The 27,303-nt window shown below is 37.5% G+C and overlaps 1 long non-coding RNA gene across 1 annotated transcript in view; it reads left to right on the forward strand.

The window, feature by feature from the left end:
• LOC139035543 (uncharacterized) overlaps positions 1 to 27,303 on the forward strand; it is a 451,068-nt gene that overhangs the window by 93,078 nt on the left and 330,687 nt on the right. The gene's annotated exons all lie outside the window — the stretch shown is intronic.

Genomic DNA, 27,303 nt, shown 5'->3' on the forward strand with positions numbered 1-27,303 from the left:
AGTTCATTTCAGTCGCTCAGTCCTGTCTGACTCTTTGTGACCCCATGAACCACAGCATGCCAGGCCTCCCTGTCCATCACCAACTCCTGGAGTTTACCCAAACTCATGTCCATTGAGTCGGTGATGCCATCCAACCATCTCATTCCCTGTCGTCCCCTTCTCCTCCTGCTCTCAATCTTTCCCAGCATCAGTGTCTTTTCAAATGAGTCAGCTCTTTGCATCAGGTGGCCAAAGTATTGGAGTTTCAGCTTCAACATCAGTCCTTCCAATGCACACCCAGGACCGATCTCCTTTAGAATGGACTGGTTGGATCTCCTTGCAGTCCACAGGACTCTCAAGAGTCTTTGCCATCACCACAGTTCAAAAGCATCAATTCTTCGGCTCTCAGCCTTCTTTATAGTCCAACTCTCATGTCCATACGTGACCACTGTAAAAACCATAGCTTTGACTAGATGGACCTTTGTTGACAAAGTAATGTCTCTGCTTTTTAATATGCTGTCTAGGTTGGTCATAACTTTCCTTCCAATGAGTAAGCGTCTTTTAATTTCATGATGCAATCACAATTTGCAGTGATTTTGGAGTCCTAAAAAATAAAGTCAGCCACTGTTTCCACTGTTTCCCCATCTATTTCCCATAAAGTGATGGGACCAGATGCCATGATCTTAGTTTTCTGAATGTTGAGCTTTAAGCCAACTTTTTCACTCTCCTCCTTCACTTTCATCAATAGGCTCTTTAGTTCTTCACTTTCTGCCATAGGGGTGGTGTCATCTGCATATCTGAGGTTATTGATATTTTTCCCAGCAATCTTGATTCCAGCTTGTGCTTCTTCCAGCCCAGTGTTTCTCATGATGTACTATGCATATATTTTAAATAAGCAGGGTGAATTATGCTTACTTGTCGATTAATATTTGTCAGGAAATAGAGAGGAATTTTGTTAATTTTGTTGATTAATATTTGTCAGGAAATAGACCTCTTAATGTCCTTAGGTAAGACAGGACACCTTGAATGTCACCTTGAATGTCACCTCAGGTCAAATATTTCTGTCTTGATAAAGTAATAAAGGGTCAAACATCGCTCTCCCTCTAAAGTGATTGCTTGTTTCTGTTCATGGAATTTAACTGCCTTTTTGAGCAGACACGGCTGGGAATGACCCCTTGTTTAGATGAGGTGTGCCAACTCTGGTGTCCTGGATATTTTGGAAGAAATCTTATCCTTGGAAGATGGCTTAAAGTTGTGCTTAATTGCTTCCTATTTTCTTGAATAGGAGATAAATATCATGTGAGGGACTTTAGACAGATTCTTTACCAACTGAGCTATCAGGGAAGCAAAATGTGGTCCACTGGAGAAAGGAATGGCAAACCATTTCAGTATTCTTGCCTCAAGAACCCCATGAAAAGCATGAAAAGGCAAAAATGATAGGACACTGAAAGATGAACTCCATGGGTCAGTCGGTGCCCAATATGCTACAGGAGATCAGTGGAGAAATAACTCCAGAAAGGCTGAATGGAAGGAGCCAAAGCAAAAACAACACCCAGTTGTGGATTTGACTGGTGATGGAATTAAGACTGAACGATGCTGTAAAGAGCAATATTGTATAGGAACCTGGAATGTTAGGTCCATGAATGAAGGCAAATTAGAAGTGGCCAAACAGGAGATGGCAAGAGTGAACATCAACATTTTAGGAAGGAGTGAATTAAAATGGACTGGAATGGGTGAATTTAACTTATGAACATTATATCTACTACTGTGGGCAAGAATCCCTTAGAAGAAATGGAGTGGCCATCATAGTCAACAAGAGAGTCTGAAATGCAGTACTTGGATGCAATCTCAAAAATGACAGAATGATCTCTGTTCATTTCCAAAGTATACAGTAATCCAAGTCTATACCTGAGCAGTAATGCTGAAGAAGCTGAAGTGGAACAGTGCTATGAAGACCTACAAGACCTTCTAGAACTAACACCCAAAAAAGATGTCCATTTCATTACAGGAGCCTGGAATGCAAATGTGAGAAGTCAAGAGATACCTGGAGTAACAGGCAAATTCAGCCTTGGAGTACAAAGCAAAGCAGGGCAAAGGCTAACAGAGTTTTGCCAAGAGAAGGCACTGGTCAGAGCATACAACCTCTCTTCCAACAACACAAAAAAGATGCTATGCATGGACATCACGAGATGGTTAATACTGAAATCAGATCGATTATATTATTTGCAGTCAAAGATGGAGAAACTCTATACAGCCAGCAAAAAGAAGACTGGGAGCTGACTGTGGCTCAGATCATGAACTCCCTATTGCCAAATTCAGACTTAAATTGAAGAAAGCACCATACCGTTCAGGTATGACCTAAATCAAATTCCTTATGACTATACAGTGGAAGTGACAGATAGATTCAGGGGATTAGATCTGATAGACAGAGTACCTGAAGAACTATGGATGGAGGTTCCTGACATTGTACCGGAGGCGGTGATCAAGACCATCCCCAAGAAAAAGAAATGCAACAAGGCCAAATGGTTATCTGAGGATGCCTTACAAATAGCTGAGAAAAGAAGAGACGTGAAAGGCAAAGGAGAAAAGGAAAGATACAGCTATTTGAATGCAGAATTCCAAAGAATAGCAGGGAGAGATAAGAAAGCCTTCCTCAGTGATCAAAGCAAAGAAATAGAGGAAAACAACAGAATGGGAAAGACTAGAGATCTCTTCAAGAAAATTAGAGATATCAAGGGAAGATTTCATGCAAAGATGGGCACAATCAAGGACAGAAATGGTATGAACCTAACAGAAGCAGAAGATCCTAAGACGAGGTGGCAAGAATACACAGAGGAACTATACAAAAAAGATCATGACCCAGATAGCCACGATGGTGTGATCACTCACCTAGAGCCAGACATCCTGGAATGTGAAGTCAAGTGGGCCTTAAGAAGCATCACTATGAACAAGGCTCCTCCATGGAGGTGATGGAATTCCAACTGAGCTATTTCAAATCCTGAAAGATGATGCTGTGAAAGTGCAGAACTCAATATGCCAGCAAGTTTGGAAAACTCAGCAGTGGCCACACGACTGGAAAAGGACAGTTTTCATTCCAATCCGAAAGAAAGGCAGTGCCAAAGAATGTTCAAACTACCACACAGTTGCACTCATCTCACATGCTGGCAAAGTGATGCTCAAAATTCTCCCAAGCCAGGCTTCAACAGTATGTGAACCATGAACTATCAGATGTTCAAGCTGGATTTAGAAAAGGCAGAGGAATCAGAGAACAAATTGCCAACATCCATTGGATCGTCAGAGAAGCAAGAGAGTTCCAGAAAAACATCTACTTCTGCATTATTGACTATGTGAAAACCTTTGTGGATCACAAGACCGTGTGCATCACAACGAAATGTAGAAAATTATTAAAGAGTTGGGAGTACCAGACCACCTGACCTGCCTCCTGAGAAATCTGTATGCAGGTCAAGAAGCAACAGTTAGAACTGTACATGGAACAACAGTTGATTCCAAATCGGGAAAGAAGTACATCAAGGCTATATATTGTCACCCTGCGTATTTAACTTACATGCAGAATATATCATGCAAAATGCCAGGCTGGATAATGCACAAGCTGGAATCAAGATTGCTAGGTGCAAAGATAGAACACTCACAAAATCAATCATGCCTAGCATTTGCTGGACTGTGATAAACTGATGGTATTTGCAGGGAAAAGATTCTTAAGTGATGATGTCTAGTGAATTTTGTTTCAGAATATTGTAGAAATAAAATTAACTCTTTGATGATCTCAGAAGGGAAATTGTGAAATAGTTTTCTTTTTCCCTCTTCTTTAACTCAGTGTTTGATTGGTCATTAGAACATGCTGAGCTTCTTTTATATCCATCTGCACTCCTAAATTGCTGACTCTGCCTTCAGTTTGGAGCTTATAAACTTTACTAGGTAATGGAATAGCTTACTTCTAACTAGGTCTTTTGTCTCTTGTGTGTTCTTCTTCCACTCCATCTTTCATATTGCCCGTGAGTTCTTTGGAAAAGAAAGGTCTGATCCAGTTATTAAAATAAATAAATTAGATGACTCCCCATGGTTCACAGAATAAAATTAAGCATTCTTTTTTTCCACTTATAAATTCCTCTTAAGAAGCATTCTTTGACTATGTTTGTTATAAATGTTACATGCTGTTAAAATTTTTTTTTGCTTCTAATATTTTTTTGTTTTTTAATTTATTTTTTTATTATTTATTTTTTATTGAAGGATAATTGCTTTACAGAATTTTGCTGTTTTCTGTTAAACCTAACATGAATTAGCCATAGGTATACATATATTCCCTCCCTTTTGAAAGAAATATTGTACCTAGCATTTCTGAACTTACCTGGCCACAGACTCTTCATCCACAGATTGAGGTGCTATGTATGAGTCTAGTGAAAGCTGGCTGGTTCCTATCTTAGAGGTGAGAATAGTTCCAAATTCCAAACTAGATAGCCTAGGAGTTAACTAGATTAGGGCTTAAATCTTTAACAGAATTTGGCACCCGAAGGGGCTCTGATCTTCCCGCAGCTGCAGCCATGACTTTTGAGATGCAGGAGACATCTTAAGGATACTCAGCAGGTCAAGCATTGTTAGAAGATTTTTTTTTTTTTAACATTCTGAATGTCTAAATTGCAGTTATGTCTCAATATTATATAATTTTTCTTTGTATAGGATATTATATGAACATTCTCTCAATTGTTATGTGATTTTGCTTTATATATATATATATATATATGTATATATATATATATAAACATATATCTATAGCATGTGAAAATCCTGAAGAACAATTTTATAGGTGCAGAGTTACTTGGGCTTTAGATAAAAAGGATTGAAACTAGTTGTTCAGATTCAAAATGAAAGGTGATTTGATAGTTTTTTTTTTTTTAAGGGATTAGTTCTTTTCCAGTTTTAATACCCCCATCAGTAACATGCATTATGACCTCCCCTGACAGATCACATATGATCCCGTTAATTTTTTTATCATTAACGTATGCTCAGTTTTCACTTGGAATCTTACTTGGACACAATGGAAACAGTTGCCCTGGAAAAATATGCTTCAGTTTCTGTTTGTCATTCTCTTCATGTCAAGTACAACCTTTAAAAGAACTGAGCTGTATCCTTTGTTTCCTTTGTATTTTCCTCTAACTTGAATAGTGTGCTGTGTACTCAGCAGTTACTTCAAAGGTATTGTTAGGCTGACTCTCTCACAGTCAGCACCTTCATTAAGTTTTACATGAAAGAACATCTTGATGATAAGGTAGGGTGGAGTGTAAGGGTGGTAGTGGGCAGAAGCACCAGCCCCTGGAGGCTAGGAACAGTACTCAAAAGACCCTGATGAGCAAGAAACAAATATAAGGACGTTTACCAGTACACTCAAAGGACAAAAACCACATTGTACAAATGTAAAGTGAGTAATGAGCTATATCCAAATACCTCAGAAAAACATCTAAAAGTCATAATGAATTATAAGAGTCTCCATGAGTCAACAACATGGTGCTTTTTAAAAATAGAGCATTTTCCACAGGATTTGTTAAAAGGAGTTAGTAGGCAACTTCAGGCTTGACGTCTGTCTCATATAAATGGCATAATTCCATGAGGTAGCATGGAAGATATGTTGTAAGCTAAAGAAGTAAAAACCCAATTGATATTTTAATTTTGAGAGTCCTCCTTGAAAGATTCTTGAAAATACTGTGCCCATTAAGTCCCTTTATAAATAATGGCAGCATTCATCCAGAAGCCAATATCTCAGATGCCCAAGTCATTGGTTACAGTGCAGATGAAGTAGCCATTGTATTTTTAACCATAATAAAGTGACAATCACTACAGAGAGGAAACATTGCTTTGTGAAGAACAGTGACTTTTTCCTGTCTTTGTAATACCTCGGGTAGTGTTAAGAACAGTAATATATTCCCATACTATCAACCTGTATGCAGCTATGATGCTAAATATTCATTAACTTCAGTTATGCATGCTATGGGATTTCCAAGATGTGTAACAATTTAAAAAATTAATGTAACTTTTGGAAAATTTATGTTGAATATTAAATATAATATGAAATGAAATAAAATAATTTTTCTCTGCCATTAACTCATTAAAACTATTATCTAACTTAGTTAATAATTTTAAATAAATTATGGAACTGGTAAAAATTAAAATAAGCACAGAATTTTATCATAGTTTATAATAGTCTGTAAAAGGGCTCACTTTGTCATCAGATAGGTTTCATTAGTGGAGAATGTACATATCAAATAAACTCTGAAGCTTGAGTAGAAATTCCTTGTTTTATACAAGCCAGCTAAAAAATATGGAGAGATTTTGGATAGTATACTTGACACACAAATAAGAAATATCAGCCCAGCTTTGCACTTCATAAAAAAATAATACACATTTTCAAATTGTACCTTTATAAAAATAAAACATTATGCTGGGAGAAGCCCAAAAACCTAAAAAGAAACCCACATCAGTCCAGCCACCCTAATTTGCCAGTTATAAAAGTAAACTACCTTGAAAGGGGATCTTCCAACAGTCAGTTGAGCTGCCACCTGCATGTTAGTTTCTCTGGAAGCAAGCACTGAGATGGAGTTGTTAATAAAAATAGTTAGTAGACTTCAACATCTGTGTAAGGAGGGGCAACAGCAGGATTGGCAGAAAAAGAATCTCAACTTCAATGAAAGTCTTTACCAACCTGGTGTGAATGTCTACAGTGAATTTTGCCCATCAGATTTGGTCCTGGTCAATCTGAGATGGCTGTTCCTTCATACTCCTGCCTTGCTCAGTCATCAAATGTGAGCTGTTCTGTAAATAATGTGACCTCAGATGAAGCAGCTCTCCATATCTGAGGCAGACCCTGAAGGAGCTGATTGCATACCCTGTAGCTGGATAGCCAGTCCTTTGAAAGAGGATCTTGGTCATGTTTCTCCCTGCTGACCCACTGCCCTACTTGGAACAGAGATGTTTCCCTGGTGTGGTTTATTATACAGCAATATTAACTGTAATACATCAAAAATTTTGGGAAATTAAGTTATAAAATGAAAAAACAAAGCAAAACTTATTACTTGATTTAGATGTTTATTTATTTGATCTCCATATGGGTAAGATTGTTGAGGTATTTACTTATTTGATCTCTGTATACAATGGGAGGAATCAAAAGGAGAAAACATCAAGGGATAAAAAACTCTTTAGTGTCAAACTGTCATAAGATGAAAGTTTGAACAATTAAATGGGATAATATTTGTAAAAAAAATAGGCAAAGGATTTCTATCCCTTAATACATGATACTTTCAAATGAATACATATAAGACTTTTTTTTTAGTATAGAAACAAGTCATGTGAGAAAGGATATATGTACAGATAATAAACACAAGAAAAATGTTCAATCTCATGAATAAGGAAATGTAAATTAAGACTAAAAATGCTATTTTAACTTATCAAATAAATAATATTAAAAGAAAGTGGTACTTATTGCTTATGCTGATGGATAAGAAGGTCATTCACATAAATCTTTGTGGGAGAAGAATTCCTTAAGACTCATCTAGAAAACATTTTGGTAATCTGCAATAAAGGTCATAAAAATATACATTCTCATCCAGCAACTACAGTTCCAATGCCCTACCTTGGAGAAGTGTTTCAATGTTTATGTATTAAAATATTCATCCCAGCCTTTTATGTTCATTAATAATCAAGTACGGGGATAGTTATAGTAAATGATGGGATAGAACATGATATGGCCGTTAAGAATTCTATTTAGTAAAAAATTTTAACAGTGAGAAAAAGTGTTTATTATATTAAAAATTTAATAAAATCTATAATAAAAATTCAACTCTGAAGAATACGTATTTGAGGAGATGGTGATGTGTCTATCATTGCTTCTACTGCTAGGAAGATTGGCAAACGGTACTGATTTCCACCTACTTTGACCAGGGAAAGTTTTTCACATCAAACTGCATGCCACCTTTATAAAGGCATTCATATCATCACTGTCAGGCACTTAAAAGTATCAAGATCTCCAAGACATCGAATGGTTCCCAGGCAAAGATTAGGAAGCAGTTCACCCTCAAGTTCATCCAAGTACTGAACTTCTTTCTCTCACACTTTGAATCTTGTAGCTGAAGGTCTCTTTCTTCTGTAAGACCTCCTTTGTCTCTTGAGTTTCTCTGGGTCTAGTTACCCCTGCTTCATCTTATTCATATTTTCCAATCACAGTGTTTTTCCCCCAAATTGAATTCAGCCAAGGTTAGAATGATGTTTAAATCTCTGTTTCTGCTCTGGTGAGAGCTTCAGTTGCTACTGAGTCATGACAGAGCAGAGGATATGGGAAATACACATATCTAAATGAATTAAGTTAATAAATATTTTGGCTTGATATGTCCATATTATTGTTGTAAGACTTGTTTTGGCTAAGGGAGACTAGATGAGCTGAAAATCTGCTTGAAATTTTATAATTGCTGCTTGAAATCTTGTAGTCTGAGAACTTTCAGAAAGTGCATTACTTTAATATTTAGGTTTTAACATAGTTCTTAGGGAATTTACATGACTTCTAGAGAATCATTGAAGTCACATTGAAGACTTTTCATTTGAGATGTGGAGGAATTTCTCAATTGCCTTATGAGGTCTCTGTGCTCCCTAATCAGTTTCATGGCAGAAAAAGGCAGTGCAAGTTCTCTTATACAACTGAAAAGTAGTATTCTTCTCTTATTCAGAAATCTCTCTGTGCTTGGCTCAGACTTTCTTTGTGAGGAAAAGAGAGAATGTATGTGTGGGTTTTAAAGGCTATTTTAGGGGAATTTAGTGACTGTACCAACCTTTAAAGCAGCCTCTCTGTTCTTCTTTTCTAAGTAGAGGAGAAAAATCAACAGAAGCTAAGTTGACATCAAAAAAAGCATTTCTGCCTGGGACAATGTGTCTGGGACCTTGAAGTACTGGTCTATTCATTTGTGGATGGTTTAATCAATGAGGCCTTTTAAGAGCTGGACCATTTCTCCCTGGTATATAACCCAGTGGCTCACCCTTGCTCTTATTTTCTATGTCTGTATTACTCATCACGAAAAAGGAAGCTCTAGGCTTCCACTTTTCTGAGGGTATTTCCTCAGTCTTACAAAAATGGAAGAAATGAATCAAAATTTGAGACTAAAAGAAGCTATCAAACTATGCAAAGCATTAATGAAAATATATTCATAGACCCAAAGAACTAGATTCTTGCATATATAATACAGTGAAAATAGTTCTCAGTTTCTGTTGTAATCCCTGCCACTTTTTGTAAATAATCTGTGCTCATCAATCAGTTTCTTCCTGGCAGCTGGGATAAGTTTTTTAAATTATCTAATATGGGCCCTTAAGAAAATAGTTATGTTAAAATCCCTATAGCAATGTATATTCCCTAGTCACTAAACTTTAAATATACAGTCATCACTTACGCTTTTATTGAGAAAAAACCCAAATGACCATCATAGGAGCCAAAGTAAAAAAAATTGGGATTTCTTCTCTGCACCAATTAAAGTTAAAATGGAATTATAACTTTAAAACATTTAAGTAAAGAAAGTGTGTTCTAATGTAGCTCTTCAGCTGTGCTATTATTCAAAGGTAAAGTCTACTAAAACACATTCTCTGACTTACAACCATTCAGAATACTTATGATGTAAATATCTTTTTTCTTGATATTGCTAAAGGATATTTATCTGGAACTACAGAAAAAAATTAAATTGAAGTAGGTAGATGAGTAAGTGGAGAAGGAGAAAGAAAACTTTTGATTAATGAGGTTGATTGAAAATGGACTTATGATTACAAAATTAAAGAACCATCCGTTTTTACAAAAGGTGCATGTGTGTGTATGATGAGGTAATGTTTGCTGAAATGACCATGACATGAAGAAAGTGTATTATTTCTAATTCACTTATCTGTGAAAACAAAAGCAGAACAGAAAAGATACAAAAACTTAATATGGAAATACTAAACCTTTGTACAAAGTAGTAAATTTGAAGTAGGAGAATGAGTTTCAGAAAGGGAAAAAGGCTCTAATTGAAAAAATTCAAATGAAGGATATTTTTTAAAATATGTGGTTGACTATATAGTTATGAATTAATATTTATAGAATGACTAACATTCTATACATTTGTCATATTAATTAAATTTGTCATAATCTCAATGATAAGATTTGTCATATTAATCTCAATGATAAAAACTTTCATTTCACTCTAAAACATAAAAAGAGAGTACATGATCCATATTTCAAAACCATATCAGAAGAGACAACATTTTCAAAAAGAGAAGCTTGAAGGAAAATAGCATATCATGAAGTTATTATAATTATGAATATTACTGAAAACTATTGAAAATGAGTAATATTGGGTGAAATATAACAATACTGAAATGTGTGAATTACTAATATATAAATTATGTAAATATACCATCATTTGGAAAATAATATGATCATATTAGGATAGTGGCACTAATACTATTATTACTATTATTTTATTATTATTTTAAATATTTAATTATTTATTTGACTGCTTCGGGTCTTAATTGTGGCACCTGGCATCTTTGTTGCATCATGCCGGATCTTTCATTGTGATGCACGGATTCTCTAGTTGTGGCACAGGGCCTCAGTAGTTAGAACACTTGGACTCAGTTACTCTGAGGTGTCTGATGTCTTAGTTTCCTGACCAGGGATCAAACTCACGTCCTCTGCATTGCCAGGCAGATTCTTAAATGCATCACATCAGGTCTCAGTGTTCTGCTGGTTCAAATATATGATATTTATGCTTATCTGATTACCATACCTGAATGTCTAAGAGGATTGTGCCATACCAGTTCCTACAAGGGCTGAGGCCTTTGTGGATGTTCTGGAACATGCCAAGGGTCAGACAATTTAGTTGATTTACACTCTCAGTTAGCTCGGGGCCCTCAAGTGACCCTACAGAACACCAAGCTTTCAACAAGCCAAGATTACCACAGCAGGGCACCTTTCAGAAGCCACGTATCAGGGGCTTCTATCATGAAGACTCATATTTGCTGCTTGGTGAAAACAAAGGTCTTCTAAAAAGAAAGGTCTGGACCCAGGCTGATACAGGCCTCTTTGTACTCTGATCCAGTATTTCCCAATCTTCAAAGAACTGGAGAGAAATAATTTGTAGCTTGCATACAAGTACACCTTCTGTGTACCATATTCCACAATGGTAAGCCTCTCCTTACTATGGTGCACTTCTGTCTGCAGGGATTCTTCAATGTTTTGACTTACTGGGGCTGTGGTAGAAATAGCATGAACAATAAATAGGAATGTTCTCTGTCCTCAGGGAGACCTGTAAAAATAAGACTTGTGAGCTCTGTTTAATGGCACTTTCCATTTCTGCCCTAGTAAATGTATACTAGGACTATTCATCCTGTTAAATACAATACAAACTGACACAACTTGAAGATGAGTCACATTTTTTTCAGTGATGTGATATGTCCATACAATTCAGCACCACTGACAAGTATGTTCTTAGTATCTATTGAGAAAGATCTATTGAGAAATTGTGCATTGCTTGGACTCAGTTTTTGATAGAATACATTTTCTTTTAAAGGAGTCATTTTTTTCCCCCAAGTGATATAATTGTTTTCAAATGATTAAGTTCTAAATTAGGAAGAAAATGTGGGTAGTGAAAAGCACTCATATTGTTCAGTCATGATCAATTACCCCATATCCTTGCCATAGTCAATGATGCTTTTAACGTAGAATAATCTTTGAGGTCACTGAAACTCTGCTGATGACATACAGAAGTCAGAGTGATCCATGTTGGACTCTCAGTGAACCTTCAAATCCAAAAATGATGTGGAAATAGAATGTAGATAAAGTCGATAAAATACCATTAATTTGTTTAACAATCTTTTGATAACCCTGTAAGGTATATAAAGAAACTTGACTTGGTAATTAGAACCTGCAGATTCTTTCCTCTGTCTCCTAAAATAGACTCCATCAAGGCTAGCTGAGTTCTTAGCTTCCCTGCAAAAAGTAATCTTATCTGAAATATACTTGCCACCCCTGCTAGAAAAAGTCACCTTGCTTCCTAATGATACAACAAAATATTTTAAGCATGAGTGGTGTGGGTACACCAGCTCCCTTCTTCCCAGGTCTTCAAAATACAACTTTTATCTACAAATTTTGGGGATAAAATTGAGATGAACCTAACCCTTAGATGCTATGGGTTAGAAATTTATTTCTAGATTAATATTTATCTCAATCAAATTCTCTTTTATCAAAAGTATTTATAGCTCTTATAGAGTTCAATATGTAGTGAGTCTATTAACAGTTTAAATTTTAACTTCACCAGATATAAGCTTTATTTCAATTTGGACTAATCTTGCCCAACTCAATGAGTTATTCAGGTCATTGTTTGGCTTTTAGTGGAAATCTTGCAGACAGGCCTGGAGATCAGTGGGTGGAATCAGTGGAGAAAACATTGTGCCACAGGTTTATATTGTAGCAATTAATCCAGCATCTGGGAGGAACTCAGACTTAGGCCTTAAGGTCATCTCTCCATCAGAATCATTCCTCATTTAGTTCGTTTGGGGTTTTGCCATTGCCTGCAAGAAAAGGATCACAGATGAAAGTTGCCACATCCTGCTGAGAATGGACAATTATCCTTTATTTGGTTTCCAACTTTCCTTGTAACAATGCCGACAGATTAAATTGTTGGTTAGAGTGTAGCACTGTTAGAATTAACTTTTTTCTCACCACATGAGTGAGGCATGTCCTCAGGCCTCATTTTCTGGAGATGGCTGTGTTCTACCAAGCATTACTTTGCAGTGGCTATGTCTCTATGACAATAAGTAATCATTTTAAAAGGGAATAAAATGGTCAAGTCAGTGAATCAGTCTTTGTGATCACACCATATGGAGCACTTGTTTTCAGTGTTAAAATAAAGATACTTTTGATGTTTTCCCTTGGAAACTGGGTTCGAATATGGCCAGATGGAAACTGATTCTTCAGGCTTTGTCCTACCGCGGTCAGTGCTTATTCCTGATTGTCATCCCACAAAGGAATGCTGATGCATGATTGCAATGGGCTTGCAGTCATGATAATGATTTAATTACCTATTATTTAGGGAATAGTTCTTACAGGGGAATTCAGAGTAAAAGAACATGAGATTTTGAATCACAACCTAACTCTTGACTCTGCCAGTTACTAATCACTTTTATATATCTTTGAAATTGCATTTACTTTTTATTGTGGTAAATAAAACATAATGTGAAATTTATCACTTTAAATATTTTCAAGTGTACTGTTCAGTAGTGTTGAGTACATCATATTGTTGTGAAACAAGCCTCCAGAACTTTTTCAGATCTGAAGTTCTATACCCATTAAATAGCAACTTTCCATTTCTTTCTCTTTTCAGCCACTAGTAATCATCATTCTTTTGATACTTCCTGTTTCTATAAAATTGACTATTAAAATATACTTAGTCCCTTAAGTACTCATAAATTTTAGTTCTTCTTATTAAGATATAATTATTAACATTTCAGGCAGGATGCAGACACATTATCATAATTACTACACTGATTATTTTGTAGTCTTTGGTATTTTCTCTTTTTATTATTTTTATCAGTTTTCTAAGCCTGGAATTATACTTTAATTTAGGGGAGGGGGGATATCTGTTGCCCATCATTAAATAAAACACCAAATTTTAAGAAAAAGATTGCATCGTTAAACTAGCATTATGGGAGAGTCTGGAGAAGGAAGGGAAAAAGAATGGAGGCCTACAATAAATGATGATGTACTTGCATTTTTTCCCATTCCCTCCATTTTTATCTAATCATTTACATTTAAAAGCAAAGTTTCTCCAGAGATAGATCTTTGCTCCCAGTTTTTTCAGGTAGAGTTCTGCTAGTTACTGCATTGGCTAAATGCAGGAGTGGAGAGAGGCACAAGGTAATTTAATGAGTCAGCCCTGAAACCACCCTCCCAGCTCTCCTGTTCTTGCTCCTCAGGTGACTGCACACCTTCAGTTGTTTATGTTGCATTTCCTGAAATGAAGGTGTAGGAGGAAGAGATTTCCAGGAAAAATGCCATTATAAATATGACTTACAATTATTAGGCTGGCCCCATACTCCCTGGGCTCCTCTAAATTTCTTCTGTTTTTTTCCCCTTCAATAGTATTCCATTTCTTCTCTTTTTTTCCCCTTCAGTAGTATTCCAGCTCCCTAAGCCACTCTAGATCTGGTGCAAAAAACCTGAAAGTTCCTCTGATGACAGAAATTCAGCCTTGACATTTTCTTAATAAAACCTTTGATAGGGTTTATTGAACTATGATTCACAAATGTAACTTGGTATACATGACATTTCGTGATATGTTAAGAATAAGCAAGTGCATCACAGCTAAGGTGAGGCTTCCAGATACTACATTTCATGATTCTGATTAAGCAAAATCATGGATTATGATTCTTCAGGCATGGTGGAAAGGCTAATTACATTGAATATGTCATCAGCATGTAGCTGCATGTTTCTAGAGTCAGAGCTTATGTGTTATATATGACTTATAATAAGGAAAAATGAAAACTGATTTAGAAAGTAGTGGGCTGAATTTATCACTTTGGTCAGCTATACTCCAGTTAAATTCAGCTCCTCTCCTCAAAATAATCTCAATTTATCCTAGCTTGATAGATCATAATAATATAATAAATATACTATCTCTTGTGGTTTCTGAGAATTGTCCCATTCTGGGGGAAAACAAATACATTAAGGCAGTGATTGGTACAAACTTAACTAGATTAAAAAAATCCCATTGCTCAGGTCATACTCCATACATTATATCAAAATTCCTGAAACTGGAGCCACAGAATAAAGTATTTTAAAAAGTCCCCCAGGTGGTTCAGAAGTGCAGCCAAGGTTGAGAGTTTGAGCCCTTGCCTCTGTTACCATTCTCGTTAGTGCTCACACACATAATTGATATTGATCAGAAATTAGTCAGTCACTCAATTGACCAAAAAGGTCATGAAGACATACTTTTAAGATATTAAAATATTTTGTTAAGAGTTTGCTCAAGAAGTGTTTGCTCAAATCTGCTCTAAGTAATTTGAAGAAGTAATTAAATATGTGTATGCAGCTTCCCTCGTGACTTAGACAGTAAAGAATCTGCCTGCAATGCTGGAGACCTGGGTTCAAACCCTGGGTTGGAAAGATGCCCTGCTCCCCACTACAGTATTCTTGCCTGGAAAATTCCATGGACAGGGGTGCCTGGTAGGCCACAGTCCATGAGGTCACAGAGTCGGACATGACTGAGTGACTAACACATTGCACATTCAGTTCAGTTCAGTCACTCAGTTGTGTCCGAGTCTTTTCAACCCCATGGACTGCAGCATGCCAGACAGCTTCCCTGTCCATCACCAACTCCTGGAGCTTACTCAAACTCATGTCCATTGAGTCAGTGATACTATCCAAATATCTCATCCCCTGTCATCCCCTTCTCCTCCTGCCTTCAATCTTTCCCAGCATCAGGGTCTTTTCTAGTGAGTCAGTTCTTAACATCAGGTGGCCGAAGTATTGGAATTTAAGCTTTAGCATCAGTCCTTCCAATGAATATTCAGGACGAATTTCCTTTAGGAAGGACTGGTTAGATCTCCTTGCAGTCCAAGGGATTCTCATGAGTCTTCTCTGACTCCACAGTTCAAAAGCATCAATTCTGTAGTGCTTAGCTTTTTTCATAGTTCAACTCTCACATGCATACATGATTACTGGAAAAACCATAGCTTTGACTAGGTGGATCTCTGTTGGCAAAGTAATGTCTCTGCTTTTTAATATGCTGTCTATGTTGATCATAGCTTTCCTTCCAAGGAGCAAGCATCTTTTAATTTCAAGGCTGTAGTCATCATATGCAGTGATCTTGGAGCCCAAAAATATAGTCTTTCACTGTTTCCACTATTTCCCCTGAGTATTTGCCATGAAGTGATTGGACCTGATGCCATGATCTTAGTTTTCTGAATGTTGAGTTTTAAGCCAACTTTTTCACTCTCCTCTTTCACCCTCATCCAGAGGCTCTTTAGTTCTTCTTTGCTCTCTGCCATAAGACTGGTGTAATTTGCATATTTGAGGTTATTGAGATTTCTCTTGGCAATCTTGATTCCAGCTTGTGCTTTATCCAGCCCAGCATTTTGCATGATATACTCTGCATATAAGATAAATAAGCAAGGTGACAATATGCAGCCTTGACTGATTTAGAACCTTTCCTGATTTAGAACCAGTCTGTTGTTCCATGTACAGTTCTAACTGTTGCTTCTTGACCTACATGCAGATTTCTCAGGATGCAGGTCAGGTGGCCTGGTATTCCCACCTGTTTAAGAATTTTCCACAGTTTTTTGTGAAACACCCAGTCAATGTCTTTGGCCTAGTCACTAAAGCAGAAATAGATGTTTTTCTGGAACTCTCTTGCTTTTTTTTTTTTTTCATTTATTTTTATTAGTTGGAGGCTAATTACTTTACAATATTGTAGTGCTTTTTGCCATACATTGACCTGAATCAGCCATGGAGTTACATGTATTCTCCATCCCGATCCCCCCTCCCACCTCCCTCTCCACCCGATACCTCTGGGTCTTCCCAGTGCACTAGGCCCGAGCACTTGTCTCATGCATCCCACCTGGCCTGGTGATCTGTTTCACTATAGATAATATACATGCTGTTCTCTCGAAACATCCCACCCTCGCCCTCTCCCACAGAGTCCAAAAGTCTGTTCTATACATCTGTGTCTCTTCTTCTGTTTTGCATATAGGGTTATCATTACCATCTTTCTAAATTCCATATATATGTGTTAGTATGCTGTAATGTTCTTTATCTTTCTGGCTTACTTCACTCTGTATAATGGTCTCTAGTTTCATCCATCTCATTAGAACTGATTCAAATGAATTCTTTTTAATGGCTGAGTAATATTCCATGGTGTATATGTACCACAGCTTCCTTATCCATTCGTCTGCTGATGGGCATCCAGGTTGCTTCCATGTCCTGGCTATTATAAACAGTGCTGGGGTTCACGTGTCTCTTTCAGATCTGGTTTCCTCAGTGTGTATGCCCAGAAGTGGGATTGCTGGGTCATATGGCAGTTCTATTTCCAGTTTTTTAAGAAATCTCCACACTGTTTTCCATAGCGGCTGTACTAGTTTGCATTCCCACCAACAGTGTAAGAGGGTTCCCTTTTCTCCACACCCTCTCCAGTATTTATTGCTTGTAGGCTTTTGGATAGCAGCCATCCTGACTGGCGTGTAATGGTACCTCATTGTGGTTTTGATTTGCATTTCTCTGATAATGAGTGATGTTGAGCATCTTTTCATGTGTTTGTTAGCCATCTGTATGTTTTCTTTGGAGAAATGTCTGTTTAGTTCTTTGGCCCATTTTTTGATTGGGTCATTTATTTTTCTGGAATTGAGCTTCAGGATTTGCTTGTATATTTTTGAGATTAATTGTTTCTCTGTTTCTTCATTTGCTATTATTTTCTCCCAATCTGAGGGCTGTCTTTTCACCTTGCTTATAGTTTCCTTTGTTGTGCAAAAGCTTTTAAGTTTCATTAGGTCCCATTTGTTTATTTTTGCTTTTATTTCCAATATTCTGGGAGGTGGGTCATAGAGTATCCTGCTGTGATTTATGTCAGAGAGTGTTTTGCCTATGTTCTCCTCTAGGAGTTTTATAGTTTCTGGTCTTACATTTAGATCTTTAATCCATTTTGAGTTTATTTTTGTGTATGATGTTAGAAAGTATTCTAGTTTCATTCTTTTACAAGTGGTTGACCACTTTTCCCAGCACCACTTGTTAAAGAGGTTGTCTTTTTTCTACTGTATATCCTTGCCTCCTTTGTCGAAGATAAGGTGTCCATAGGTTCGTGGATTTATCTCTGGGCTTTCTATTCTGTTCCATTGATCTATATTTCTGTCTTTGTGCCAGTAGCATACTGTCTTGATGATTGTGGGTTTGTAGTATAGTCTGAAGTCAGGCAGGTTGATTCCTCCAGTTCCATTCTTCTTTCTCAAGATTGCTTTGGCTATTTGAGGTTTTTTGTATTTCCATACAAATTGTGAAATTATCTGTTCCAGTTTTGTGAAAAATACTGTTGGTAGCTTGATAGGGATTGCACTGAATCTATAGATTGCTTTGGGTAGTATAGCCATTTTGACAATATTGATTCTTCCAATCCATGAACACGGTATATTTCTCCATCTGTTTGTGTCCTCTTTGATTTCTTTCATCAGTGTTTTATAGTTTTTATGTATAGGTCTTTTGTTTCTTTAGGTAGATATACTCCTAAGTATTTTATTCTTTTTGTTGCAATGGTGAATGGTATTATTTCCTTGATTTCTCTTTCTGTTTTCTTATTGTTAGTGTATAGGAATGCAAGGGATTTCTGTGTGTTAATTTTATATCCTGCAACTTTCCTATATTCATTGATTAGATGTAGTAATTTTCTGGTAGAGTCTTTAGGGTTTTCTATGTAGAGGATCATGTCATCTGAAAAGAGTTTCACTTCTTCTTTTCCTATCTGGATTCCTTTTACTTCTTTTTCTGCTCTGATTGCTGTGGCCAACACTTCCAAAACTATGTCGAATAATAGTGGTGAGAGTGGGCACCCTTGTCTTGTTCCTGACTTTAAGGGAAATGCTTTCAATTTTTCACCATTGAGGATAATGCTTGCTGTGGGTTTGTCATATATAGCTTTTATTATGTTGAGGTATGTTCCTTCTATTCCTGCTTTCTGGAGAGTTTTTATCATAAATGGATGTTGAATTTTGTCAAAGGCTTTTTCTGCATCTATTGAGATAATCATATGGTTTTTATCTTTCAGTTTGTTAATGTGGTGTATTACATTGATTGATTTGCAGATATTAAAGAATCCTTGCATTCCTGGAATAAAGCCCACTTGGTCATGGTGTATGATTTTTTAAATATGTTGTTGGATTCTGTTTGCTAGAATTTTGTTAAGGATTTTTGCATCTATGTTCATCAGTGATATTGGCCTGTAGTTTTCTTTTTTTGTGGCATCTTTGTCTGGTTTTGGAATTAGGGTGATGGTGGCCTCATAGAATGAGTTTGGAAGTTTACCTTCTTATGCAATTTTCTGGAAGAGTTTGAGTAAGATAGGTGTTAGCTCTTCTCTAAATTTTTGGTAGAATTCAGCTGTGAAGCCATCTGTTCCTGGGCTTTTGTTTGCTGGAAGATTTCTGATTACAGTTTCGATTTCCTTGCTTGTGATCGTTTTGTTAAGATCTTCTATTTCTTCCTCGTCCAGTTTTGGAAAGTTATACTTCTCTAAGAACTTGTCCATTTCTTCCAAGTTGTCCATTTTATTGGCATAGAACTAATGATAGTAGTCTCTTATGATCCTTTGTATTTCAGTGTTGTCTGTTGTGATCTCTCCATTTTCGTTTCTAATTTTGTTATTTGGTTCTTCTCCCTTTGTTTCTTAATGAGTCTTGCTAATGGTTTGTCAATTTTGTTTATTTTTTCAAAAAACCAGCTTTTAGCTTTGTTGATTTTTGCTATGGTCTCTTTAGTTTCTTTTGCATTTATTTCTGTCTAATTTTTAAGATTTCTTTCCTTCTACTAACCCTGGGGTTCTTAATTTCTTCCCTCTCTAATTGCTTTAGGTGTAGAGTTAGGTTATTTATTTGACTTTTTTCTTGTTTCTTGAGGTAGGCCTGTAATGCTATGAACCTTCCCCTTAGCACTGTAAAAATGCTTTTACAGTGTCCCATAGGTTTTGGGTTGTTGTGTTTTCATTCATTTCTATGCATATTTTTATTTCTTTTTTTGATTTCGTCTATGATTTGTTGGTTATTCAGAAGCGTGTTATTTAGCTTCCATATGTTTGAATTTTTAACAATTTTTTTTTTCCTATAATTGAGATCTAATCTTAATGCACTGTGGTCAGAAAAGATGACTGGATGATTTCAATTTTTTGAATTTTCCAAGACTAGATTTATGGCCCAGGATGTGACCTATTCTGGAGAAGGTTCCGTGTGCACTTGAGAAAAAGGTGAAGTTGATTATTTTGGGGTGAAATGTCCTATAGATATCAATTAGGTCTAGCTGGTCCATTGTGTCATTTAAGGTTTGTGTTTCCTTGTTAATTTTCTGTTTAGTTGATCTATCCGTAGATGTGAGTGGGGTATTAAAGTCTCCCACTATTATTGTGTTACTATTAATTTCCTCTTTCATACTCGTTAGCGTTTGCCTTACATATTGCGGTGCTCCTATGTTGGGTGCATATATAATTGTTATGTCTTCTTCTTGGATTGATCCTTTGATCATTATGTAGTGTCCTTCTTTGTCTGTTTTCACATCCTTTATTTGAAAGTCTATTTTATCTGATATGAGTATTGCGACTCCTGCTTTCTTTTGTTCTCCGTTTGCGTGAAATATTTTTTTCCAGCCCTTCACTTTTAGTCTGTATGTGTCTCTTGTTTTGAGGTGGGTCTCTTGTAAACAGAATATATAGGTGTCTTGTTTTTGTATCCATTCAGCCAGTCTTTTGTCTTTTGGTTGGGGCATTCAACCCATTTACATTTAAGGTAATTATTGATAGGTGTGGTCCCGTTGCCATTTACTTTGTTGTTTTGGGTTCAGGTTTATACAACCTTTCTGCATTTCCTGTCTAGAGAAGATCCTTTAGCCTTTGTTGAAGAGCTGGTTTGGTGGTGCTGAGTTCTCTCAGCTTTTGCTTGTCTGTAAAGCTTTTGAATTCTCCTTCATATCTGAATGAGATCCTTGCTGGGTACAGTAATCTAGGTTGTAGATTATTCTCTTTCATTACTTTAAGTATGTCCTGCCATTCCCTTCTGGCCTGGAGGGTTTCTATTGATAGGTCCGCTGTTATCCTTATGGGAATCCCTTTGTGTGTTATTTTTTGTTTCTCCCTTGCTGCTTTTAATATTTGTTCTTTGTGTTTGATCTTTGTTAATTTGATTAATATGTGTCTTGGGGTGTTTTGCTTTGGGTTTATCCTGTTTGGGACTCTCTGGGTTTCTTGGACTTGGGTGGCTATTTCCTTCCCCATTTTAGGAAAGTTTTCAGCTATTATCTCCTCAAGTAATTTCTCATGGCCCTTCTTTTTGTCTTCTTCTTCTGGGACTCCTATGATTTGAATGTTGGGGCGTTTCACATTGTCCCAGAGGTCCCTGAGGTTGTCCTCATTTCTTTTGATTCTTTTTTCTTTTTTCCTCTCTGCTTCATTTATTTCCACCATTTTATCTTCTACCTCACTTATCCTATCTTCTGCCTCTGTTATTCTACTGTTGGTTCCCTCCAGAGTGTTTTTTAATCTCATTTATTGCATTATTCATTTTAAATTGACTCTTTTTTTATTTCTCCTAGGTCTTTATTAAACATTTCTTGCATCTTCTCAATCTTTGTCTCCAGGCTATTTATCTGTAACTCCATTTTGTTTTCAAGATTTTGGATCATTTTTATTATCATTATTCTAAATTCTTTTTCAGGTAGATTCCCTATCTCCTCCTCTTTTGTTTGACTTGGTGGGCGTTTTTCATGTTCCTTTACCTGTTGGGTATTTCTCTGCCTTTTCATCTTGTTCAGATTGCTGTGTCTGGAATGGGCGTTCTGTATTTTGAAGGTCTGTGGTTCCTTTTTATTGTGGAGGTTTTACCCAGTGGGTGGGGTTGGACGATTGGCTTGTCAAGGTTTCCTGGTTAGGGAAGATTGCGTCAGTGTTCTGGTGCGTGGAACTGGATTTCTTCTCTCTGGAGTGCAATGAGTGCCCAGTAATGAGTTTTGAGATGGATCTATGTGTTAGGTGTGACTTTGGGCAGCCTGTATGTTGACGCTCAGGGCTATGTTCCTGCGTTGCTGGAGCATTTGCGTGGTTTGTCTTGCTCTGAAATTTACTGGCTCTTGGGTGGTGGTTGGTTTCAGTGTAGGTATGGAGGCTTTTGGATGGTCTCATATTACTTAATGTTCCATGTAGTCAGGGGTTTTCTGGTGTTCTCAGGTTTTGGGCTCAAGTCTCCTGCCTCTGGATTTCAGTTTTATTCTTCCAGTAGTCTCAAGACTTCTCCAACTATACAGCACTGATAATAAAACTTCTAGGTTAATGGTGAATAGATTCTCCCCCGTGAGGGACAACCAGAGAGGTTCACAGAGTTACATGAAAAAGAGGAGAGGGAGGAGGAAGATAGAGATGAGCAGGAGAAAAAGGGGGACTCAAGAGGAGAGAGACAGATCTACGCAGTTGTCTGTTCCCAGAGTGTTCTCCGTAGCCCAGACACCCACAAAGATTCACAGAATTGGATTGGGAAGAGAAGGGGAAAGGAGGAAATAGAGGTGTTCTGAGGTAGAAAATGGAGAGTCAAGATTGGGAGAGAGTAATCAACACACTCCTGAATAAAAATGGGAACTGAATATTGGATTCTTAAATGTCCACAATTTATATCATATACTGAAAAACAAAGATTAAAAATCTAGAGTAAAGGTTAGACTCTTAAAAATACAATATTAAAAACAAACAAAAACACAGAAAATCTTAGAAATATATATGAAGTTCAGTTTAAAAATAGGGCTTCTCTCTTTTTTTTTTTGGCAAGGTTATAGTGAAATGAAAATGAAAATTAAGGAGTAGTAGAGGAGTAATAGAGGACTTTAAAAGGAAGTAAGAGAGAAAGAAAAAAAGAAAAAAGAAGAGAAAAAGAAAAAAAAAAACCAAAAAAACAAGAAAAAAAATTTTTCCTAATTAAAAAAATCATAAAAATCTATGAAAATGAAAGTTAAGGAGTAATGGGGGAGTAATAGGGAATTTTAAAAGAAAATAAAAGAAAAAATAAAAAAGAAAAAAAATTTTTTAATTAAAAAAAAAGTAAAAATATATCTAGGAATTTCTTTGGAGCTATTGCATGGGTTCAGTTCAGTTTCAGATAGCTCCTCGTTCCAGCTTACACTTCTCGATATTTACAGGCCCCTTCCGGTGTAGTCGGTGTTATCTACAGGGATTTTAATCTGTTGCACTGGTCCCTTCTGAAGCAGTTCCCTTTGTTTATTTGGCTTCTCTTTGCCGGTCTCTTCAGTGCCTAATTTCCGCCCTGACACAGGCGAGCAGAGGTGGTCTCTTGTTCAGGTTGCTAGTTCCGTCGTGCTGCAGGGAGGGACTGGCGCTGCTTTCCCTGTCTACGCTGCTCAGGCTCCCGGCTGCTCTATATGGAGCGTGCCCTGAGCTGCGCGGTTCCAGCCCTCGGGTACTCCACAAAAGCGTGGACTCGGCTGCGCCTGCATTTTGTGCCTTCCCCGCCCGAGCGGCTCAGGCAGCTAGGAGCTTGATGGGCACACTCTCCCTGGGTGCGGCGTGCCTTCTCCCCTCCGCGTCCCCAGCCCCAGTCCCCGCCCGCACCAGTTGGTGCGTGCGCCCTGTGTCTCGCAGTGACCCTCCCGGCGGATGTCGACCATCCAGAATCTCAGGAAGTCTTTGGTTAGAAACTGGAGGCCTGTTTGCAGTGCCGTAGGGGATGCAGTCCTCAGGGCTGAGCCTGCCCCTTTCCCCTCCCCCCTGCCTCCTCCCTCTGGTGGGGCTGGGCCGGTCAGCAGCCTGCGAGCTCTTGTCTGGACTTGCTCAGACCCTTTGTTCTGCGAACGGCGGGCAGTGTTTTCAGGCCGGTTAATTTTCTCTCTTTTGCTGTCCCACAGTTTAAGTTGGTAACTCACAAAAGCTCCGTCCGATTGTCCTCGGGGCACTCAGGCCCAGTCCTTACCCTGAGCAATGCCACCCGCTCCTCTCCGATCCGCCCCTACTTGCTGGTGGCGGATGCGGGTGTCTGGGGTACTTTTCTAATGGGAGTTGCTTTTATGCATGTAATCTGTGGGTTTTATTTATTCTTCCCCTCCCAGTTAGGTTGCCCTCCGAGATTCAAAAACTTCCCCCAGACCCGCCAGTGCGAGGGTTTCCTGGTGTTTGGAAACTTCCTCTATTAAGACTCTCTTCCCGGGACGGATCTCCATCCTTAGCTCTTTTGTCTCTCTTTTTATCTTTTATCTTTTGTCCTACCTCCTTTTGAAGACAATGGGCTGCTTTTCTGGGCGCCTGATGACCTCAGCTAGCGATCAGAAGTTGTTTTGTGAAGTTTGCTCTGCGTTCAATTGTTCTTTCGATGAATTTGTAGGGGAGAAAGTGGTCTCCCCGTGCTATTCCTCCGCCATCTTGGCTCCTCCCCCTCTCTTGCTTTTTTGATGATACAATGGATGTAGGTAAGTTGATTGCACATTATATTGCATATATATATAATTAAATTCAAATATATGGATATTATTTATCATTTCAATTCAATTCTATAAACGTGATATGAAACCATAATGTGTTAAGACAACTTCTAGGAAAATAGAAGAGAACTCTTGAGTATTTCAATTGAATTTCTTCTTTTTACCATGTACATCAAATCACTTATATGCATCTTTAAATATTTTTAAAATAAGGCTATGTGCCTTGGATAAAGAATTTTGAAAATAAAAGAAATATATAACTCTATCACCAAAATACATATAGTAAAGCTTCTATAAAACCAGCCTTGGAGGACAGGATCAGCATGTACAAGGGAGACATCTCTCTAAACTTGGCTTTGTGGTTCAGAGTATCCTTAAAACTCTTGTAACTACTTGCAAAAGGATGTGAAGTGTGTGTGTGTGTGTGCGCGCGCATGCACACGAGCACATCTGTGTGTCTGCACATGTGGCTGACAACTAATATGGGTTTTTCTGGGAAGAGGAATCATGACTTTGATGAGGTTCCTATGAGGGAAATCTACTGTCTCTTAAGGATGGGATGACATTCTGTGATTACAGTCCATATACATTAGAGAATCACATTTAACATATAGCATGTCTCCATCTTTGTGGAGCCAGTTGACCATAATACACTGTATCTGAACTCAGACAACGTGGATTTGAGTTTCAGCTCTGCAGTTTACTGTCTTGAGTAAATGCAACTTTCCAAGTTTCAGGTTTCTGGTCTATAAAATAGTGATAATAATATCTATCCTACCTACTTAATAGTATTGTAAGTTTAAAATCAACTAATTATTTGTAAACTCTAAACTTCAATTCAATGAAAATAAAAGATTTAGCATGAAAAGCAATTCCTGTGTTGACTGATAGCTAGCTTCCAGGCCAGTTCTCATGAACTCATGTTTAAGAAGAGATTCTCAGGCAGATACTGAAATAATGGTTTATGTATATAATTAAGTTTCAGGGAATACAACTGACATATATTTGAAACCTTCTTTACAGGTTTTGGCACATAGATGTGTTTGGGGGATATCGTCTCCTCTTTAAAAGAACAACTTAAGCCCAGTGAGACTGGTACAGAGGCAATTAACAGGAGGTATCTCTATTTTATAAATGTGGAAATTGAGGCCCATAACAGGAAAATGATCTGTCTAAGGTCATTGTATTATGATGGATATATTTTTTTCAGTTTGGGGCTATTACAGATAGTTATACTATGATATGTTTTAGGAAAAATATGTATCATTTTTGTTGAATATATACCTGAAAGTAGAATTAAAAATCAGTATAAATAGATACTGCTAAAACATTTCCCATAGTGGCTGTACCAATTTATTCTTCCATCGGCAGTCCAGGAGTGTTCCAGTTGCTCCTCATCATCATTAATCCTTGGCAATGTCTGTTATTTTCATTTGAGTCATATTGGTATGTGGGAAATGGTATCTCATAGTACCCTTAATTTGAATTCTTCTAATGACTAAAGAGTTGATTACTTTTTCATATATTTATTGGCCTTTGGAACAACAAATACATGTTTATTGTACCTGGAACAATAGACTGGTTCCAAATTGGGAAAAGAGTACGTCAAGGCTATATATTGTCATCCTGCTTATTTAACTTATATGCAGAGTACATCACGCACAATGCCAAGCTGGATAAATCACAAGCTGGAATCAAGATTGCTGGGAGAAATATGAGTAAGCTCAGATATTCAGATGACACCACCCTAATGACAGAAAGCGAAGAAGAACTAAAGAGCCTCTTGATGAAAGTGAAAGAAGAGAGTGAAAAAGTTGGCTTAAAACTCAACATTCAGAAAACTAAGATCATGGCATCCGGTCCCACCACTTCATGGCAAATAGATGGGGAAATGATGGAAACAGTGAGAGACTTTATTTTTGAGGCCTCCAAAATCACTGCAGATGGTGAGTGTAGTCATGAAATTAAAGGATGCTTGCTTCTTAGAAGAAAATCTATAACCAACCTAGACAGCATATTAAAAAGCAGACAGCAGATGAATAGATAAGGAAGCTGTGGTGCATATACACCATGGAATATTACTCAGCCATTAAAAAGAATTCATTTGAATCAGTTCTAATGAGATGGATGAAACTTGAGCCCATTATACAGAGTGAAGTAAGCCAGAAAGATAAAGACCAATACAGTATACTAACATATATATGGAATTTAGAAAGATGGTAACAATAACCCTATATGCAAAACATAAAAAGAGACACAGATGTACAGAACAGACTTTTGGACTCTGTGGGAGAAGGTGAGGGTGGGATGTTTTGAGAGAACAACATCGAATCTTGTGTATTATCAAGGGTGAAACAGATCACCAGCCCAGGTTGGATACATGAGACAAGTGCTTGGGGCTGGTGCACTGGGAAGACCCAGAGGGATGGGGTGGGGAGGGAGGTGGGAGGGGGGATCGGGATGGGGAATGCATGTAAATCCATGGCTGATTCATGTCAATGTATGGCAAAAAGCACTACAATATTGTAAAGTAATTAGCATCCAACTAATACAAATAAATGGGAAAAAAAAAGCAGAGACATTACTTTCCCAACAAAAGTCCATCTAGTCAAAGCTATGGTTTTTCCAGTAGTCATGTATGGATGCGAGAGTTGAACTATGAGGAAAGCTGAGCACTGAAGAGTTGATGCTTTTGAACTGTGGTGTTGGAGAAGACACCTGAGAGTCCCTTGGACTGCAAGGAGATCCAACCAGTCCATCCTAAAAGAGATCAGTCCTGAATATTCATTGGAAGGACTGATGCTAAAGCTGAAGCTCCAAATCTTTGGCCACATGATGAGAAGAACTGACTTATTGGAAAAGACCCTGATACTGGGAAAGATTGAAGGCAGGAGGAGAAGGGGACAACAAAGAATGAGATGGTTGGATAGAATCACTGACTCGATGGACATGAGTTTGAGTAAGCTCTGGGAGTTGGTGATGGACAGGGAAGACTGGCGTGCTGCAGTCCATGGGGTTGTGAAGAATTGGACACGACTGAGTGACTGAACTGAACTGACTAATTGGCCTTTTTGTATTTGATTAAAGTCTGT

The sequence above is a fragment of the Odocoileus virginianus genome, chromosome 1 (genome assembly GCF_023699985.2).
Source record: "Odocoileus virginianus isolate 20LAN1187 ecotype Illinois chromosome 1, Ovbor_1.2, whole genome shotgun sequence".
Lineage (NCBI taxonomy): Eukaryota > Metazoa > Chordata > Mammalia > Artiodactyla > Cervidae > Odocoileus > Odocoileus virginianus.